This window comes from Cherax quadricarinatus, chromosome 48, assembly GCF_038502225.1.
Source record: "Cherax quadricarinatus isolate ZL_2023a chromosome 48, ASM3850222v1, whole genome shotgun sequence".
NCBI classification, from domain to species: domain Eukaryota; kingdom Metazoa; phylum Arthropoda; class Malacostraca; order Decapoda; family Parastacidae; genus Cherax; species Cherax quadricarinatus.
The window spans coordinates 26,091,353-26,112,102 of NC_091339.1; the positions used below are offsets into that span (position 1 = coordinate 26,091,353).

The window sequence follows — 20,750 nt, forward strand, 5'->3', positions numbered from 1 at the left end:
CACCCCTCCTCAACCACACTACCAGGGTTACCCCTCAACCACACTACCAGGGTCACCCCTCCTCAACCACACTACCAGGGTTACCCCTCAACCACACTACCAGGGTCACCCCTCCTCAACCACACTACCAGGGTTACCCCTCCTCAACCACACTACCAGGGTCACCCATCCTCAATCACACTACCAGTCACCCCTCAACCACACTACCAGAGTCATCCCTCAACCACACTACCAGTCACCCCTCAACCACACTACCAGTCACCCCTCAACCATACTACCAGAGTCATCCCTCAACCACACTACCAGTCACCCCTCAACCACACTACCAGTCACCCCTCAACCACACTACCAGTCACCCCTCAACCACACTACCAGTCACCCCTCAACCACACTACCAGAGTCATCCCTCAACCACACTACCAGTCACCCCTCAATCACACTACCAGAGTCACCCCTCAACCACACTACCAGAGTCACCCCTCAACCACACTACCAGTCACCCCTCAACCACACTACCAGTCACCCGTCAACCACACTACCAGTCACCCGTCAACCACACTACCAGGGTCGCCCCTCAATCACACTACCAGAGTTACCCCTAACCCACACTACCAGAGTCACCCCTCAATCACACTACCAGGGTCACCCCTCAATCACACTACCAGTTACCCCTAACCCACACTACCAGTCACCCCTCAATCACACTACCAGGGTCACCCCTCAATCACACTACCAGGGTCACCCCTCAATCACACTACCAGGGTCACCCCTCAATCACACTACCAGGGTCACCCCTCAATCACACTACCAGGGTCACCCCTCAACCACACTACCAGGGTCACCCCTCAATCACACTACCAGGGTCACCCCTCAATCACACTACCAGGGTCACCCCTCAATCACACTACCAGGGTCACCCCTCAATCACACTACCAGGGTCACCCCTCAATCACACTACCAGGGTCACCCCTCAATCACACTACCAGGGTCACCCCTCAATCACACTACCAGGGTCACCCCTCAATCACACTACCAGGGTCACCCCTCAATCACACTACCAGGGTCACCCCTCAATCACACTACCAGGGTCACCCCTCAATCACACTACCAGGGTCACCCCTCAATCACACTACCAGGGTCACCCCTCAATCACACTACCAGGGTCATCCCTCAATCACACTACCAGGGTCACCCCTCAATCACACTACCAGTCACCCCTCAACCACACTACTGTGACCAAGAAATCTGTGACACTGAGCCAGTTCACAATGTCAGTAAATCTTAAAAGTCTTCTATGAAATGGAAGGTAAAAAAAATAGATTGGCATTGTTTAAGATTATATTTCAGCTTGAAAGATGCGAGCCAGTCACTTCTGTCACCCTCTACCGTGTATCGCACCGACAAGATTTCTTTCCTGCTCGCGCCTTCATATTATATATATATATATATATATATATATATATATATATATATATATATATATATATATATATATATATATATATATATATATATATATATATATACGTCGTGCCGAATAGGCAGAACTTGCGATCTTGGCTTAAATAGCAACGCTCATCTTGCCATACAGGACAAGTGAAAATTTATGTATGCAATAATTTCGCCAAAATCATCCTGGACCTAACGGAAAAAATATATTTCATGGTATTTGTTTAGTATTAAATTATTGTAAACAAATCTAAAATATATTTAGTTGGGTTAGGCTAAAATAAATTGTTCTTGTTATAAGAAGGTTAGGTAAGTTTTCTAAGATTCTTTTGGAGCAAAATTAAAAATGTTTACATTAACATTAATGAAAAAAAATATCTTTAAACGTATAAGAGAAAATTTTAGAAAAGACTTAATTTTAAATGAGTTCTTGCTAATTGACCAGTTTTACATATTCGGCACGACATATATATATATATATATATATATATATATATATATATATATATATATATATATATATATATATATATATATGTCGTGCCGAATAGGCAGAACTTGCGATCTTGGCTTAAATAGCAACGCTCATCTTGCCATATAGGACAAGCGAAAATTTGTGTATGCAATAATTTCGCCAAAATCATTCTGAACCTAACTAAAAACAATATATTTCACTGTGTTTGTTTAGTATTAAATTATTGTAAACAAATCTAAAATATATTTAGTTGGGCTAGACTAAAATAAATTGTTCTCGTTATAATAAGGTTAGGTAAGTTTTCTAAGATTCTTTTGATGCAAAATTATAAATTTTTACATTAACATTAATGAAAAAAATATATCTTTAAACGTATAAGAGAAAATTTTCGAAAGGATTTAATTTTAAATGAGTTCTTGCTAACTGACCAGTTTTACATATTCGGCACGACATATATATATATATATATATATATATATATATATATATATATATATATATATATATATATATATATATATATATATATATATATATATATATATATATTACACAGTGGTTTTTACACAGGGTTAGATTTAAGTTTCCTGCATTAAGACCTTTTATCCTCTCTCTTTCTCCATTCCCCTTCTCTCTGTCCCTCCATCCACGTATTCCTCTCTCTCTCACCATCACACCGCACAGGTAGGATTACGGATCACCTGTGTTATATCACATGACCTGAGGGGCAGCTGTGGCCTCCCTCCAGCTGCACTGTGGTATACCACCTTGGCTCAGGTCCCGTGCTGCTCTGCCGGATTTATCAAGTCTGAGTTTACTGAGGTTGACCTCTAGGTCCACTGCCGCTTCTTATCTTACCATCGGTGTTAACTTGATCTAGCCCATATATTTATTGAAGAATCTGTGTATCTCGAGTTGGTTCTACAATGAACAAACTTCTACAATGAACAAACTTTCGATGTGAATAAATTTGTGACAAAAATTCTATGAAGAAAAATAAGCCTTTTTTAGAATTAGTAACTCCAGTGGGTTAATAACCCAGAATAACTAAAAAGGCTAAGCAGTGAGTTATTCTCATTAAGGCTTTTTATTAGCCCCTCCCCCAGGACGTAACCCACAACAGTCTACTAACTCCTAGGTACCTATTTACTGCTAAGTCGGCAGGTTAGGAAATTTATGGCAAGTCTCTCCCTGTCCAGGAGTCGTCTCGAGCCCCTGCGGTTGTGAATGGAATGCGCTACCGCTGGGATACAAGGTACTAATATCATCAGCAAGTCACTTTCCATGTGTCAAATCTTCCAGGACATACTGGTGGAGTCAGACCGCTGTGTCAAGGCTGTCCCGTGACCTCTGCCAGCTAGTCAGATCATAGTCCAGAGGTTTGTCACGTGACCCTTAGCAGTTAATCAGATCACAGTACAAGAGGTGCCACACGAACCTCACCAGCCAATCAGATCAGTGAGTGTGAAGTGTGTTGGGTAGCCCCATTACGCCCTCTCAATGATACGAGTCGCGTAAAAACATGCAAAATCTCGTACGAGATTGTGACACAAATACCTCGTATGTAACTAAGCACTTTGTACATAGTTAAAGGTAGTGTAGCTACATCTACTGCCATCAATATCACAACCACTACCACCACTACTACCACAATCAACACAAGTACTACTATCTCCACTACTGCTAATACCATCACTACCACAACCATAACATCATTACTGATCTTATTTCCACTATCACCATCACTATAATTACCACCACCAGTGCCACTACCACCTCTTAACAACTACCACCAGTACTACCACCTACCAGCTCCCTGACAATGAACTACACAACACTATTACCTTGACTGTGCCACTTCCCGATGCTTCACCACATATACGTCTTCCCTAGGCTCTTCGTTCTTCTTTCCCTGCCTCCCTCTCTACCTCTTTCCCTCCCTGCCTCTCCTACTTCCCCTGCCTCCCTCTCTTCCTCTTTCCCTCTTCTTTCCTGCTTTTCATTCTTCCTCCCCAACCTCCCACTCTTCCTCTTCTTCACTCCCGTCCTCTCTCCCTCTCCGTCTTCCCAAACTCTTCTCCCTCCCTCCACCACAGACATTCAGACGTGCAAGAAACTCCAGTCCTGCTGAAAGTAATCAAAAAGTTGTATACAGTGTCATCCACACAGTTGAGTATATCATGATAATCAAGGTCCATAAAGCTCTCACACTTGCCGCAGTGCACTTCTCTCAAGTCTTACTTCTAACAACAGTTAACCCGCAGTCGATTTCGGGGGGGGGGGGTCATCGCCACCGCGGCTCGATCCCAGACTAGGTCTAGTTGATCTTATCAAGTAGGTTGTTGATGCACGTACCATGTAATTTAACGCAGGTCTACCTACATTATTCTTGCTGGCGCAGCTAACATTCTGTGTCTGATTTCGGGATTTCTTCTGCTGGAGGCCACACTGCGCAGTCGACTGCTTGATCAACCAATCTTGTGGCACAGTGGGACCGACAATGCTATTAGAAGCTGCACTCCCAACCACAATAGCGTTATTAATGTTCACTAATAATATCTTCAACTAACTACTGCAATAATTAGCAGATGATGGAGGTTGATGGTGTCACGCTCATCAGCTGACTGACTCGTGCCTCCACCTTGATCAACAACCAGCTGCTCACATGATGTATACACCGAGTGGTGCATCTCTCTCAGCGTATATATGCTTATAATCAGACTTGTGAATGGTCCTAGAAGGACCGAAACGTCGTCATAAGCTTTTCTCTCTCCTATGTCAGGGTTATTTGTGTATTGTTCCAGTCACGGTATTGTGCCTCTTTGTTCTTTATATATATGAAGGTTCTCTGTGTACCCTCTTAAAGATGCTGTTAGTGCATAGCAATATTCCAGTCTAGAGTACAGTCAGTGGCTTGGCATCTTATGTTCTGAAGTGTCTTGTTATTCAGCCCATCATTTTCTTTGCAGCTGTGAGTTTATGATTACTGTGATCCTTCAATGTAAGAGTTTCCACCATGGTTACCCCGAGGTGCCCTACAATCTTCCACTATATAGTGGTTTCAAAGTATTTTTACTCTGTTCCTAATTTACTAATATCACAGCTTTTTTTCTTTATCCATAGCGGAGTAACTGAAATTTATGGTTAGTGAGCTCTCATAGTTTTCTGTAGCTCACAGGAAGGCCTGGTTTATATCGATCTGCAAGTCTGTTGTTTACGACGGATGCCACTCGCGTATATTATAGTATCTTCTGCGAAGGATGTTACAGTGCTATTATGTCACTCGCGTACATTATAGTATCTTCTGCAATGGATGTTACAGTGCTGTTGTCACTCGCGTACATTATAGTATCTTCTGCGAAGGATGTTACAGTGCTATAATGCCACTCACGTACATTATAGTATCTTCTGCGAAGGATGTTACAGTGCTATAATGCCACTCACGTACATTATAGTATCTTCTGCGAAGGATGTTACAGTGCTATAATGCCACTCACGTACATTATAGTATCTTCTGCGAAAGATGTTACAGTGCTATGATTTGTTCTCGCCTAGCTGTGCGTGCAGTTAATAACTTCTGGCTCCGCCTCTTAACTTTTTGTCTCTTGGGAAAATCATGTACACAGCGTTGTGAGATTAGTGTGCTAAACTAATAAATCTCAAAACAGTTTTCAAATATATGCATATTGAAATGGCAAAAAATTGCAACACTGGTTTGAGCCAAAAAGCGTTTAACCAATACTGGCTTATCTACAACGAAACCAGTCACCAGAATAAAACCCGAAAATTGAAAAACAGGGAAAAAATAAATAAATGGCTTACAGACGTAAGAAATAAGAATCACAAAGGAGAAGATATAACTACATAAAAGTTTCGTAAAAGAATGCAAGAAAGATTTTGCCATCAACACTGAGAACAAGAAAACTACGAAAAAAAAGGGCTGCAGACTGGAATGAATTTCTTCACAGAGTAGCAGCAATAAACTACTGGAATAGTTCCCAAGTAGCATGGCTTATCACTGGAAACTTGACAAACATATACGCCAAACTAAACACCTCAGACGTAACACCACATCGAGGCTCTACTACGGTAACTAGAAATAAATAACAGAAAATTTCCTCGTTGGTAGCAAGAACGAATATTAGTAATGATGTGAAGAACTTCAATAGAGGGAGGGGGGAAAGGGAGAGAGAGAGAGAGAGAGAGAGAGAGAGAGAGAGAGAGAGAGAGAGAGAGAAAGAGGGGGCGATGGTGTGATGATGTCGCGATAGCAAGATACTTTGTCATTCCCAAGACGTTCTTTAAGGCGAGGCTCCAACACAAAATAATGCCCGCCCTTCCTACCTCCCCCCCTCCTGCCCCACCACAATCGTTCCCTTCCCTCCCTCCCCTTTTTCTTGCCTACCCTTCTCTTCCTATACTGATCCTCTCGTTTTTTTTCCCTACCTTCTCTTTTCTACCTACCCTTCTCCCTCTCTCCCCCACAACCTTCCCACTCCTCCCTCCATCTCAGCCATCCTCCCTTCTATCCCACCAAGCCTCCATCCCACACGGCCTTCCGGCTCGCCCTGCCTTGGGCTGGCATGTTGCTGATGATCACCTCCTCGTGGGACCAGATAAGGGCCTGAGTTGGCTAGTTTACCCAGAGTCTTAACTGAAGTTTGTTACCCGCACACATTATCTACTGAAGCCTATTTATCACTCCCTTTCTCTCACTACAGTTACTGTCCCTACAACAGTTATTAGCTCCACTACAGTTATTATCCCCCCACGACAATTACTATCCTTTCGACAGTTACTTTCTCTACGACAGTTACTAACCCAGGCAGTTACTACCCTTACAGGCTACCTGAAATCGCTTCCAGAGGTCACTGCCACCGAGGCCTGGTTCCAGACTAGGCCTCCTGGTTGTGTCTGATCGATTAGGCTGTTCAAGACCGGCGACCAGAGCCCACCGCATGCACCACAGCCCGGCTGATCAGGAATCGATTTGAGGAATCTGTCGCGTTACCTCTTGAAGACAGTCAGGAGTCTGTTGGTAACCCCCTTTATTCATGAACGGAGGGTGTTAAAGAGTCGTGGACCCTTTACACTTATTGAGTTCTTTCTCAGTGCACACCTCGCTCCCTGCTTTTTACTAGAGGCATCTTGAACCGTCTGTCAAACCTCTTGTGTTCACAGGTAGTGATTTCGGTGTGCAGGTTTGGGATCAATCCCTCCAGTATCTTCCAGGTGTAGATTATGAACCATCTTTCATCCAAACTGCCTCCTAGGACTGCTTCTGTTATCAAAGCATTCGATACATCCCTCTACTTTAAGTGTCTTATAGCAAAATCCCCACCAAGCCAGCGACTGTCCCCGTATACTGTAATGGTTGATCACTCAAGATGTCAGATTCGTTTTTCAACTTTTCTTCCAATTTGTACTGATGTTCAAAACAGAGGATGATTATTGTCACAAATCCAGCAAACACTGTTTCTATTCCTATTAGTTATTGTTCTTCATTCCTTCAGAAATGTTCATCCTGTGTGAGCTTCCACGTTACGCACTTAACATTACATGTATGTGAGAATGAATGCTGCTATATTACAGAGAGAGCAAACTACCTCTTGGGAATCCATACTTTCATAATATGGTGGATATTTACTTATGTGACCAGGCCGAGGGGGCGTTGATCCCCGGAACTCTCTCCAGGTATACTCCAGATATATCAAGACCATCTGCCGGTTATTTACGGGATCCGGCCTGTTGGCAGGCTGGCAACAAGTACATACTATTTTCAGTCTTGGAGTGGTGCATAGCATGTACTAGATTAAGAGGTAATGGAGGCGAACACTTTACACTTCCTAGAAATCAGCGAAATTGAGTGGCAAGACAATGAGCTATGACTCAACCCCTAAAAAATGCAACTAGGTGAGTACACACGCTACTCCACTCGGTCTACACGTAATTGGCAAAATATAATCATTGGTAAACAATTTAAACAAAATACATATTTGATCACGTTTAATGATAAAAACGCATTTATTTTCGAAATATGCTAGAGAGGAGGTAAGGCTGTCCCTGCATCATGTGGGAGAGTAAAGGTGGGACTGTCCCTGCATCATGTGGGAGAAGGGAGGTGGGACTGCCCCTGCATCATGTGGGAGAGGGGAGATGAGACTGTCCCAGCTGGTGTATCAGCTATCATCCTATTTGCTGTATATAACACTAAAAGAATAATAAAGAAGACTATATATATGTGTGTGTGTGTGTGTGTGTGTGTGCAAGGAATTCGCAAGAGCAGGCGAAATATACACAAACACTGATCTCTGGCTGAAGGAGACTCGAACCTACGAACCTTGGAACAAGGTCCGCAGTGCTATACCATTCTCACCACACTGCACCAATACCTTGGCATCCAGCTTGCGCTAGACGTTGATCCAAGGCAGCCAGCTTTCAGGGACTGATTACCTCATCTCCTCTCCTCCCCGATTTCTACTTTGTATTGGACTGATGAAGCCACTGTGTGGCGAAACGTTTCTTCAATAAAGATTCCCATATGTTGCGTGTCTTAATTCTTCAATTTTACCCATGTTAAGAGTGGTAGGTCAAAAAGCGAGAGTAAGAGCGAAAGAGAGGAATAGAGAGCTGAGTCACCAGTAAGCAAGGCAACACAAGCTGTCATCAGGCACTTCGTTATGGACGGTGGCCACCCAAAACCCGCCGCTTGCCTGTTCGTTACCCTCCGCTAACTACCTCCCCCATCCCCCCGCGCTAACAAGGCGACGACATTCGATGACTCTTCAATTTTAACTCCCTCGTAACCTCGTTACCCACCACAATTGGGTCGTTAGCAATGCTAAGGGGTAACACTTTTCTCAACTACTGTACCTCCCTTTCCTATAGTTTTATAAGGGTCCCACTTTTTGGAGAGAGAGAGAGAGAGAGAGAGAGAGAGAGAGAGAGAGAGAGAGAGAGAGAGAGAGAGAGAGAGAGAGAGAGAGAGAGAGACTATTCTCATTCCTTTCAGTTTGGGTTGTAATGTGGTAGACCTAAATATATTAGTTCACTATGTCAAGTATGACTCTTAAGATTCAATGCATATTTGTACTGTTACACTCCATCAAAATCTGTTATACTTCAACAAGTCATTACAACCTGTGCGAAAGAGGCACTATATACATTATATATATATATATATATATATATATATATATATATATATATATATATATATATATCGTGCCGAATAGGCAGAATTTGCGATCTTGGCTTAAATAGCAACGTTCATCTTGCCATATAGGACAAGTGAAAATTTGTGTATTAATAATTTCGCCAAAATCATTCTGAACGTAACGAAAAAAATATATTTCATGGTATTTGTTTAGTATTAAATTATTGTAAACAAATCTAAAATATATTTAGTTGGGTTAGGCTAAAATAAATTGTTCTTGTTATAATAAGGTTAGGTAAGTTTTCTAAGATTCTTTTGGTGCAAAATTAAAAATTTTTACATTAACATTAATGAAAAAAATATATCTTTAAACGTATAAGAGAAAATTTTAGAACGGACTTAATTTTAAATGAGTTCTTTCTAATTGACCAGTTTTACATATTCGGCACGACACACACACACACACAATATATATATATATATATATATATATATATATATATATATATATATATATATATATATATATATATATATATATATATATATAATATATACCCGTAATATTATCCTAGTAGTATATCTTTGCCAAACCCAAACATACTTTAATGTTAAGTCATCATTATTAGACATTGTCTTCACGCCGCTGACACTGGCAACAACCACACAGCGGTTACTTCTGTCACACAATGATGAATATATTGTTTTGAAACTGCATGTCAACGTGTCACATGTCGCCACTCCTTCCCTTTTTCTGTGCCGGTTGCAGTATGGACATCTTTCTATTAGTATTGCAGGCTGAAATTTTGCATATAATATTAAATACGAATATTTTCTGTGGTAAGGGGGGAGGGGGGTTTAATGTTCAGTGTGAATGAACTTTATGACTATTTTCCAAGAAAGACTGAAAAAACTATCATGCAGAATTAAGCATGACCGTTTTCTGTCAGGGGTACTATAAAAAAAACTGCGCATACCATTTTCTTTAAAAAGCAATAAAAACATGGTATCGGTTTCTTACATATTTTTTATAGTGGTTTTGAGGGCACAGAGGTGTTAAGAACACACATATAAAACACTTATTATTTTATATTGGAAACAAACGCCAATCCCGTGTCATGGAGCAGTGAATATTTTTCTACTCCCAGAGACAGACCCTGGACCAGAACCCAACAGAGTCCAACAATTTGACTGACTTCCACTGGAATTCTTGTTAAATAAACGAACTGTCTGAACAAGAGAGTTTGCAAAATCCTTACATAAAAGGCTGACTTTCACCGGCCTTATAAAAGGCTAAACAAACCCATTTTCTACTAAGGTGTCTGAACACCGTTCCATTTTCTTTCGTCGAGATCGCAGGGTTATCTCGCCAATATTTTTTTTTATTGGTCGTGGCTGACGCACCGAGCTTACGATTGACATTTTGCAAGATTGCAGCGGCGGGGGATCAGGTGACGCGCCTTGCTCTTGGAGACCCTCTCAGCTTGTACTTGTGGCTGCCATGAGTGTTTTCCTGCACTCGTCCCCCTCCCTCTTCAAGTGGTAAAGTTTTTTATTGTAAGTGGCTCATCCCCCTCACTTCCCCAAGTGGTAATTTTATTTATTTTAAGTAAGTCATCCCCTCCCAAACTCACTCAAGTGCTAATGCTTTTTATTTTAAGTGGTTAATTCACACCCTTAAAGAGATAATGTTTTTGTTATTGTGTGGTTAAATCAAGTGTCTCTTTTTATGGGGTGAGGTCGTGTTTATGTACTCGCCAAGCTGTATTCATGGGGGTCGAGTCTCACTTCCTGACGCAGTCTCGAACGCTAACCGGACCGGTATTATTGGTTTTTGTCCTGCACTTGATCAAACTCACTTTTCAAACTGTGTATTGACTTTGTTTCCAGCACAGCAAGCCATCAAAGTAGAGTATTAATCTCATTTTAAAAAATAAAGTATCTGTGGCACCAGGCTGTGATGGATATGTGTGTCAGCGGCCACCAGCAGCAACAACCTGGTTGACCAGAGAAGCAAAAGACGAGCCTGGCCCAAGGTCGGGCTCTGGGAGTAGGAAAACCCTGGGCACTCATCAAAGGTAAAGGTACAGTTAAAAAGGTGCTACTTTGGCTTGTTATCTACGCATCATGAATCTACTTTGTTATGCGATCTACACCTTATATTACAATTAACACGGTACCTAACCTAACCTAGGTTAGATTAGGTACCGTGTTGATTGCATTATAAGGTGTAGATCGCAATGTCAGTGTAGATATCATTTTCCTCGTAGATGACAAGCCAGAGTAGCACCGTTAAAAAAACCTAACCGCTCTGTCCAGATAAAGACAGAGTATTTGTACAGTCTGTTAAAGTATCTGCAACGGTCAGATAAAGATAGTGACTAACGTCCACAATGGGCAATATAATTTTTATGGTAATCTTAACTTCGTGAATATTCAGCACCAGAAACAATTTTGATAAACACAATTTTTTTAACGGAGGAATATTTTGGGTCATTAATCACGAGTATAAAATGAGCTGTAAGGAGCGCTGATGGAGGGCAGTGCCCACGAGTGTGGGTGGCAGTCAAACTCTACACTATACAATATACTATACAGTCCAACCGTACACCCTACAATGTGTGACAGTCCAACCGTACACCCTACAATGTGTGACAGTCCAACCGTACACCCTACAATGTGTGACAGTCCAACCGTACACCCTACAATGTGTGACAGTCCAACCGTACACCCTACAATGTGTGACAGTCCAACCGTACACCCTACAATGTGTGACAGTCCAACCGTACACCCTACAATGTGTGACAGTCCAACCGTACACCCTACAATGTGTGACAGTCCAACCGTACACCCTACAATGTGTGACAGTCCAACCGTACACCCTACAATGTGTGACAGTCCAACCGTACACCCTACAATGTGTGACAGTCCAACCGTACACACTACAATGTGTGACAGTCCAACCGTACACACTACAATGTGTGACAGTCAAACCGTACACCCTACAATGTGTGACAGTCCAACCGTACACCCTACAATGTGTGACAGTCCAACCGTACACCCTACAATGTGTGACAGTCCAACCGTACACCCTACAATGTGTGACAGTCCAACCGTGCACCCTACAATGTGTGACAGTCCAACCGTACACCCTACAATGTGTGACAGTCCAACCGTACACCCTACAATGTGTGACAGTCCAACCGTACACCCTACAATGTGTGACAGTCCAACCGTACACCCTACAATGTGTGACAGTCCAACCGTACACCCTACAATGTGTGACAGTCCAACCGTACACCCTACAATGTGTGACAGTCCAACCGTACACCCTACAATGTGTGACAGTCCAACCGTACACCTTGCAATGTGTGACAGTCCAACCGTACATCCTACAATGTGTGACAGTCCAACCGTACACCCTACAATGTGTGACAGTCCAACCGTACACCCTACAATATGTGACAGTCCAACCGTACACCCTACAATGTGTGACAGTCCAACCGTACACCCTACAATGTGTGACAGTCCAACCGTACACCCTACAATGTGTGACAGTCCAACCGTACACCCTACAATGTGTGACAGTCCAACCGTACACCCTACAATGTGTGACAGTCCAACCGTACACCCTACAATGTGTGACAGTCCAACCGTACACCCTACAATGTGTGTGACATGTGTGACAGTCCAACCGTACACCTTACAATGTGTGACAGTCCAACCGTACACCCTACAATGTGTGACAGTCCAACCGTACACCCTACAATGTGTGACAGTCCAACCGTACACCCTACAATGTGTGACAGTCCAACCGTACACCCTACAATGTGTGACAGTCCAACCGTACACCCTACAATGTGTGACAGTCCAACCGTACACCCTACAATGTGTGACAGTCCAACCGTACACCCTACAATGTGTGACAGTCCAACCGTACATACTACAATGTGTGACAGTCAAACTATACTCTACAGTGAACGATACATCATAATTTACATCTTAAAATTACTAGAGGAAAGTTTAAAATGCACACATTAAAATAAATTCTAACGAGAACGGAATTAGATTAAGATTTTGTCGCTACAACAGTTAGCTTATTGTGCATCTCGCATCCACAGCAGCACGGGAGTGTGTATACACGATATGCCTACCAATGTAGAGGGCAGCACGAGGGTCGCCTAGGTACTGGTAGGCACCTAAGAGGTTTAACATGAATAGATTACATTTAAGTATGTATCATTTATAAGTTGCTAAAACCACTTTAAGATATTTGCTCCAAATTTTCGTTATCTTCCGTAAGATAACAGTGGTGGGGTTTGAACTAGCAGCATATGCGCTAGAATGTCAACAAATGTAATCCTTATAAACCCAAGGAAAAAAACGGCAACATTTAAAATAATTATAGAAATTAACTGCTTTAAAAAGAACGTGAGAAAACACCAGGACATGCTAGAAAACATTTCGGTCCTGGGACCGAAACGTTTTCTAACAAATATATCCCAGTAGTTGGTCATGTGTCTTTCAAACCAATCTGTCGATAACAATGACCAAGTATTAAACAGTAGAACCTAAATGAATATGACGAGAGAAAGATTTAGGAGTTCTGGTTAGGAAGAATCTGAAAGCAAAGCAACTATGTATAACTTGGTAAGAACACTTATAAAGTGTTTGGCTGCATATTATGGAGTTTCAGTAACATATTCCAAGATCACATTAAATCTCCACCAATCACTCGTAAATTCTCTTTTGTATTATACCGCGCCCTTCGTATTTCCATATTAAATAATGGATATAAATTCACTGAAACGAATGAGGATTCCAGTGATAATCTCCGGTGCCAGGACCATGACAAGTGGCAGGGCCACGACATGTGGCAGGAACATGACATGAAGCAGGACCGTAACAAGTGTGCCAGGACCATAAGTGGCAGACAATGACAAGTGTGCAAGAACCATGACAAGTGGCAGGGCCATGACAAGCACCAGGACCATCACAAGCGCCAGGACCACCACAAGTGCCAGGACTATTACAACTGCCGGGACCACCACAACTGCCAGGACCATCTCAAGTGCCTGGACCATCACAAGTGCCATGATCACCACAAGTGCCAGGACCACCACCAGTGCCTGAACCGTAAGTGCCAGGACCATCACAAGTGCCAGGACCACCACCAGTGCCGGAACCATCACAAGTGCCAGGACCACCACCAGTGCCTGAACCATCACAAGTGCCAAAACCACAAGTGCCAGAACCACCACCAGTGCCTGAACCATAACAAGTGCCAGAACCATAACAAGTGCTAGGACCACCACAAGTGCCAGGACCACCACCAGTGCCTGAACCATCGCAAGTGCCAAGACCACCACAAGTGCCTGAACCATAACAAGTGCCAGGACCATAACAAGTGCCAGGACCATCACAAGCGTCAGGACCATCACAAGTGCCAGGACCATAACAAGTGCCAGGACCATCACAAGTGCCAGGACCATCACAAGTGCCAGGACCACCACCAATGCCTGAACCATCACAAGTGCCAAGACCATCACAAGTGCCAGGACCATCACAAGTGCCAGGACCACCACCAGTGCCTGAACCATAACAAGTGCCAGGACCATCACAAGTGCCAGGACCATCACAAGTGCCAGGACCATCACAAGTGCCAGGACCGCCACAAGTGCCTGCACCAGCCAGAACAGTTCATGACTTACCTACTGCAAATGGCTACAATATTGTCGTTACCAAAGCAATATGAATATTTATATATGCAATTATGTAAACAAATACGTGGGGATATTTTATTCAGCGCCCCACACCATGAGTAGAGTTGAAATTGACTTTTAATGTGTGTGTTGCACTCGCTGAGTTTTGTTAACAGAGGGTCGAGTCACTGCTCCTGGCTCCGCATTTAGGGTTGGCTTGGCGATGCAAAATGCCCCCAATAAAAAGTAGGGGCGCCATTGGTACACTAAGGGAAAACACCATAAGTGTCCGGGGCCCAAGACTGTTCAACAGCCTCCCATCAAGCTTTAGGGGAATTGCCAATAAACCCCTGGCTGCCTTCAAGAGAGAGCTGGACAGATACCTAAAGTCAGTGCCGGATCAGCCGGGCTGTGGCTCGTACGTTGGACTGCGTGCGGCCAGCAGTAACAGCCTAGTTGATCAGGCCCTAATCCATCGGGAGGCCTGGTCATGGACCGGGCCGCGGGGGCGTTGATCCCCGGAATAACCTCCAGGTAACCTCCAGGATAGCCATCTACTGGATTCGAGCCTCCTGGGCCCACTGTATCCATTCTTAAAACTGTCTGAAGAGGAAGCCTCCATTACCTCATCCAATTCCACTTTTAATTAACCATGAGACTAGAAAAATGCTTTCGGACATACCAATGGCTCATGTGTGTCTGCAGTCTGTGTTCCCATGTGTGTGTTCTTCATGACAGGAAAGTGCCTGATTAAATCCACGGCTGTGTAACACACTGATTTGGGACCGGGCCGCGGGAGCGATGACCTTCGAAATCGACAGTAGGTAGACCTAAGTGAGTGAATGACTGGCACTCTCCTTACATCCTTCCCCCCACCACCAACCTTCACTCACTCCACCTGAACCCAGTCAACCAGCCACTGCAGTCATTCATATAATGCAACAGTATCGTGCCACCTCGCTCTATTGATCTCTCTCACTCTCAAACTCACACACACTCTCGCTCTGTTATGGTACACCTCATCATTCATTCCCAGACCTCACACACACACACACACACACACACACACACACACACACACACACACACACGTCACCTTACTCATTACACATTTCCAGGACTCGCATACTCAGCGGCGGAAGAGTGTTGAAAAGCCTTGGATATTGCGAGTATTTCTTAGTGTATTTATGTAATTTTTATTGAGGATATTTTGCGGTCTCCCATAAGGAGTAATTTCAGTGTACAAATCTGGAATCAGTTCTTCCGGAACCCTGCCTGTCCAGGCAGGGAGCAGAGTTTTAAGATGTTTAACTGAACAGAGGCAGTGAGAGTTCTGAGAAATTACCACCATCCTCACCCCTCACCATTAACACCGTCCTTACCCCTCACTGTCACCTCACCATTATCCTTCCCATTACTCATCCATTACTGCGTATTACTCTCTCCCTTCTCTCCCCTTTCCCTTTCCAGCCCCTATAATCCTCAACCCTCTCTCTCTCTCTCTCTCTCTCTCTCTTTCCCCCTCTGAAAAAATACAGGGAAGGTGTGGCCAGTCGGATTTTGTTGACCCCCAAAAAATATACAACAGAAAATGGTTCCACAAACACAGAAAACGAATTATTTAACAGAAAATAGAGCCAACGAGAACTTCACAGAAAAAAAAGTGAACCGAATATATATCCAACAGGAATTTTACAAAGAACAAGAACAAAAACTGACAGAGCTGTAGTAACATAAAAAACTAGCACAAGAAAAACTGGACATACCAGTGTTAAGGTACGGAAGAAATCAGTAATACAGGAAAAACAAACATTGGATAGTTTAACTACCTGTTGATGGTTCCGGGGGTCATCGCTCCCGCACCCCGGTTCAGCACCAGGCCTCCTGGTAGCTAGCCTCATCAGTTAAGTTACTGTCGCAAGCAACACTCAAAAAAAAAAAAAGCCCTGCTAACTGGAAACTGTACATTGGAAGCCGTCAAGTTCCCTCTAGAAAGGAAAGAGTGTATCGGTAATTTACCTTACATATGAAGGGAAAGTGATGAGAAGGCTTGCTGGAGCATCTCCACGTATAAAATCATCTCTGCTGAAGGAGCGTTAAGCTCGTAAGAATCAGACAGCTCCTGTAGCTGAACACACACCTGTGACTGATTTCAAGGATTCTACCCTTACAGTCCGTAATTATAATACACAATTATATAAAACTGTACACGATTATTCCTAAGTACTTTTTTGCCTGTTCCTTACGTTCTCTGAGGTGTGCCTACGTTCTGGACTCCTTTTCACTTTTTCATTCATTGCAAATCTAAGAGGCTGAAATTTGTCACATTGAATATCATATTAATTTCATTTATCCAATGAAGACTGTTAATATATCTGTAATTTTCCTGGTTCTTCTTGAGGAGACTGCCATACCTATTTTGGAATCGTCTGCAAAAAATGACAAGATGTGACTAGTGCTTTTGTTTGCTTTAAGGAAGGGAAACAATAAGGGTTTTGAGTGCCTTCGTGTACACATTTTGTTTTTGTTCAAACTGAATTTTTACTTTATTATATCATAATTTATAACTTTGTTAAATTTACACTAATGGTATTTGGAAAAACTGTGTTTAACGTAAAATTTATTTGAGGTGGGCAGCTTACCTTATTATTAAAGAAGAGGAAAGAGGCGCTAGGCAAAGAAAATGTTGGAAGCACTACTCTTAGGTAAGATTCGTCAGTAAACAGGACAAGTGTTTCCTGACGCGGGTCTCAGTTGTATGATGATCCAACTACTGGATCTTTTGGTCATATGACCCAGGCCTTCCACTGGCTTACCCATAAACCCCTTAAAAAAAATTTGTCTTATGAATGACGTAACACTGTTCTTGATTAATTCCAGGCAGATTTTCATTGTATTTAAATAAGGAAAATAAATTATATACAACAAACAAAATAACAAGCAAATAAGAAGCCTTTAATTACATGTTTCAGTAAAATGTTTTCAGTTTAAGAATACCTTAACACGACCTTGAAGTGTCTCAAAATATCGCTCTCGTAAGATCGTCTCCTTCGATTATTTAAGGCCCGAGATGATCAATGGTTTCTTCCAAGTAAAGTTGTGTTATCGTGGCTCGAGACGTGGGACAATTACAGTTACATTCATGAAGAATTCACTTAGGCTGTCATGGTAATTCATTAATGGCTCACCTGGCTTAATTTCTTTATTCTCGTCAGTAAATGACCCTAAAGATTGTTTTTTGTATTCTGAAGAGGAAAATAAAAATAGGCTTTCAGTAATTTAACTGACCTTAATCAGAAATGCTTTTGTGACGTGTGAAATTATGAAATGAAATCAAAATATCCAATAGATGGTAAAAGAAATGCAAGTGAGACTGGGGTGATCATGTAGGATAAGCTTACATTCCAAGAACAAGTCAAACCCCCCAAAAATATGAGAGGCTGCACAATAAAAACTTCCAAAATAAGTGATACTAAGCCAGTAATAGTATTTTCAGGTTGGAATATTTCTGCACATTTAATATCTCTATTGTAAACCTGGTAAAATAGCTGATTTTTAAAGAATGAGCGGAGAGTTTTCAGTGCTTTTGAACATTTTAATTATCGGGAGTATCTAAAATTCTTAACACTGTATTCTTTGGAATGCAAGAAAGATACATCATAAGTCACCCCTGGAAAAGGCTGGAAGGACTGGTTCCAAATCTGCTCAGTGAAATTGGTCCTTACAAGAGAGGGAGGCTTTGCAGGCTATGCAAAATATCCCCAATGAAAAGCCGAGGTGCACTTTATGCTTTTAGACATCACCTTTTCAAACATAAAAGGAATTACTAACAGACCAATGACTTAAGAGGGATCTCGCAGCGTGCACGATCTACCAGGCTGTTATGTTATATATGCAGGCATGCGAACTGCCAGCAGAACGACCCACACTGCCACGCTGACGACGATATTCAAACAACCACAATATTTACTCGTCTCCAGCTTCATATTTCCAAATATTGTATTTACAGCATTAAATTTGTATTCCTATATTCAGGAGTAAAATGAAACTCTCCCTCTCGAGAGCGTCCAGCTGATAACAGTCATTGAAACCCTATTAACATGCAAACAAATGAGCCCCGAGGCGTATCAGACCCCATCTGGAGCCTACATAATCCCCCGTCCAAACATGCCACACCAAAGGCCAGGTTCAGCCCCTCCTTGTCAAAACAACTTACCAAGGATTATCCTAAACTACCCTAACCCCTCAATAACACCCAACTGCCGCCTAAGTGAACAACGGAGGTGCGGATTAATGGTGTATTGAAGTGCGGTCTGCCGGAAAACACTTCAAAACCATTCTGCCTAACGCAAAAAATAGTTCAGAACTACTTTAACCTAAGTTGACCATTTTGAAAACTCCTCCACCCCAAGCGGAACAGTTCAAAACCTCTCAATCTGAAGTGGAACACGTTTTTAAAGCATCTCATTCTCGCACCAGGAGGGGGTAAACGTTCAAACTTGAACGTTTCCGTTTTTCCCCCTTCGTCACCAGACAATCCGCAGCTCTTTTACTTATATTTAACTATAATAAGCATACGATTTTTTTTAAAGTTTTATGTAACTTAACCCAACCACAGTTCCCGGGGAAGAATTTAAAAGGGAAAAATCCCTATTATTTAAGCCAACTAAACGGTGGGGGAGGGAGTTGGGTTCTTTGGCTAAGTTGCTCAAACCTCACCACCACTTCAAGGTAACCCAGAGTCTGGGGAGACAACCTGACCACCCCAATATGGCTTCTAGTCAGTCTTCCCTCAGAGGAGGCTCCTTGACGTAAGGAAATAGCTCGGTTTTCCTCTTCCTTGGATCAAACCTGATCATCTCCCATTCCTCAGGTGCCGTATGACGTCTCTCAATCTCTGAGATAAAATCCATTAGAGAGAGTGGAGAAGCCGTGACTGAAGGAGCACATGATCAAAACAGTCACCTCTAAGGCAAACCTGTGACCTGTATTAATACTGGTAGAATTACCGACAGCATGTGTCCTTTAACAAACCTGTGACCTGTTTGGAGAGCTGTACTCTGACAGCCAGGCTAAGACCAGGCTTCCCCAGCCCCCCAGGAAATAAAACCTCGCTGGTACCAGTATTCATCAAGGGTTCAAAGTAAGAAGGTAGGAAGGGGAGGGTTACCTTTCCTGCTTATCTAAAATCACCAGAATCCTTAACGAATGACGAATGAAACCTTAACGAATGGACAGTGAACCCTTAATGAATTATGAGTGAAACCTTAGCGAATGACTGTTAAAGCCATAACAAATGATCAGTGAAGCCTTAACAATTAACTAATGAAGCATTAACGAATGATCAGCAAATATTTAATAACTGAACAAAGAAGCCTCAAACATCAGATTTTAAATGGAGTTCGAATATCCGGCAAGTGGCAACCCTGAAGACAGTGTTGCCTGTGCACCAGTATGCAGATTGTAAAGTGACTACTCAGCAAGTGGGTGATTGACAATACCGCCGTGTAAGTGAACAATCAGCAGCGCCTAACAACCCATGTACTAGGACTAACCTCCAGAGATATACAAACCCACACAACGGATCCACGAGACGAATATTCAAGAAGGGAGACAAGGGAAGCCTTAGACTACACACCTGTGACCTGTTTTGAGGAGTTCTCTACTCTTGCAAGCAAAGATTTATATTGCAAGAATCCCCGACAAGTATAAACACTGCAGAGTGCTAGTACTAGTCTAGGTGGATTAGATGCAGTCCCAAGGGAGAGTTTACTGGTAGCAATGCACTGCAACACAGGCAGTCCATTGTAACCCATACAGTTGACATGCCGGTAACGTTATCAACTCCATCCTTGATTCTTCCAATATGCAGGTATCACAACCTTTCTAATTAAATTTAACTATCAAGTTGCAAAAAATTCTGGATATTTTCTTAGAATACTACCAGCCAACCTGTGACTTACCCGTG

General features: G+C 42.5%; 1 protein-coding gene and 1 long non-coding RNA gene across 32 annotated transcripts in view; both read right to left on the minus strand.

Moving 5' to 3' along the window:
• LOC128696092 (collagen alpha chain CG42342) overlaps positions 1-20,750 on the minus strand; it is a 672,233-nt gene that overhangs the window by 520,309 nt on the left and 131,174 nt on the right. The gene's annotated exons all lie outside the window — the stretch shown is intronic.
• The window catches only part of LOC138854077 (uncharacterized), a 29,935-nt gene continuing 26,926 nt past the window's right edge, over positions 17,742-20,750 (minus strand). Inside the window, exon 3 of the long non-coding RNA XR_011393275.1 lies at positions 17,742-18,027. This is a non-coding gene — a long non-coding RNA (uncharacterized lncRNA). The remainder of the gene's footprint in view (positions 18,028-20,750) is intronic.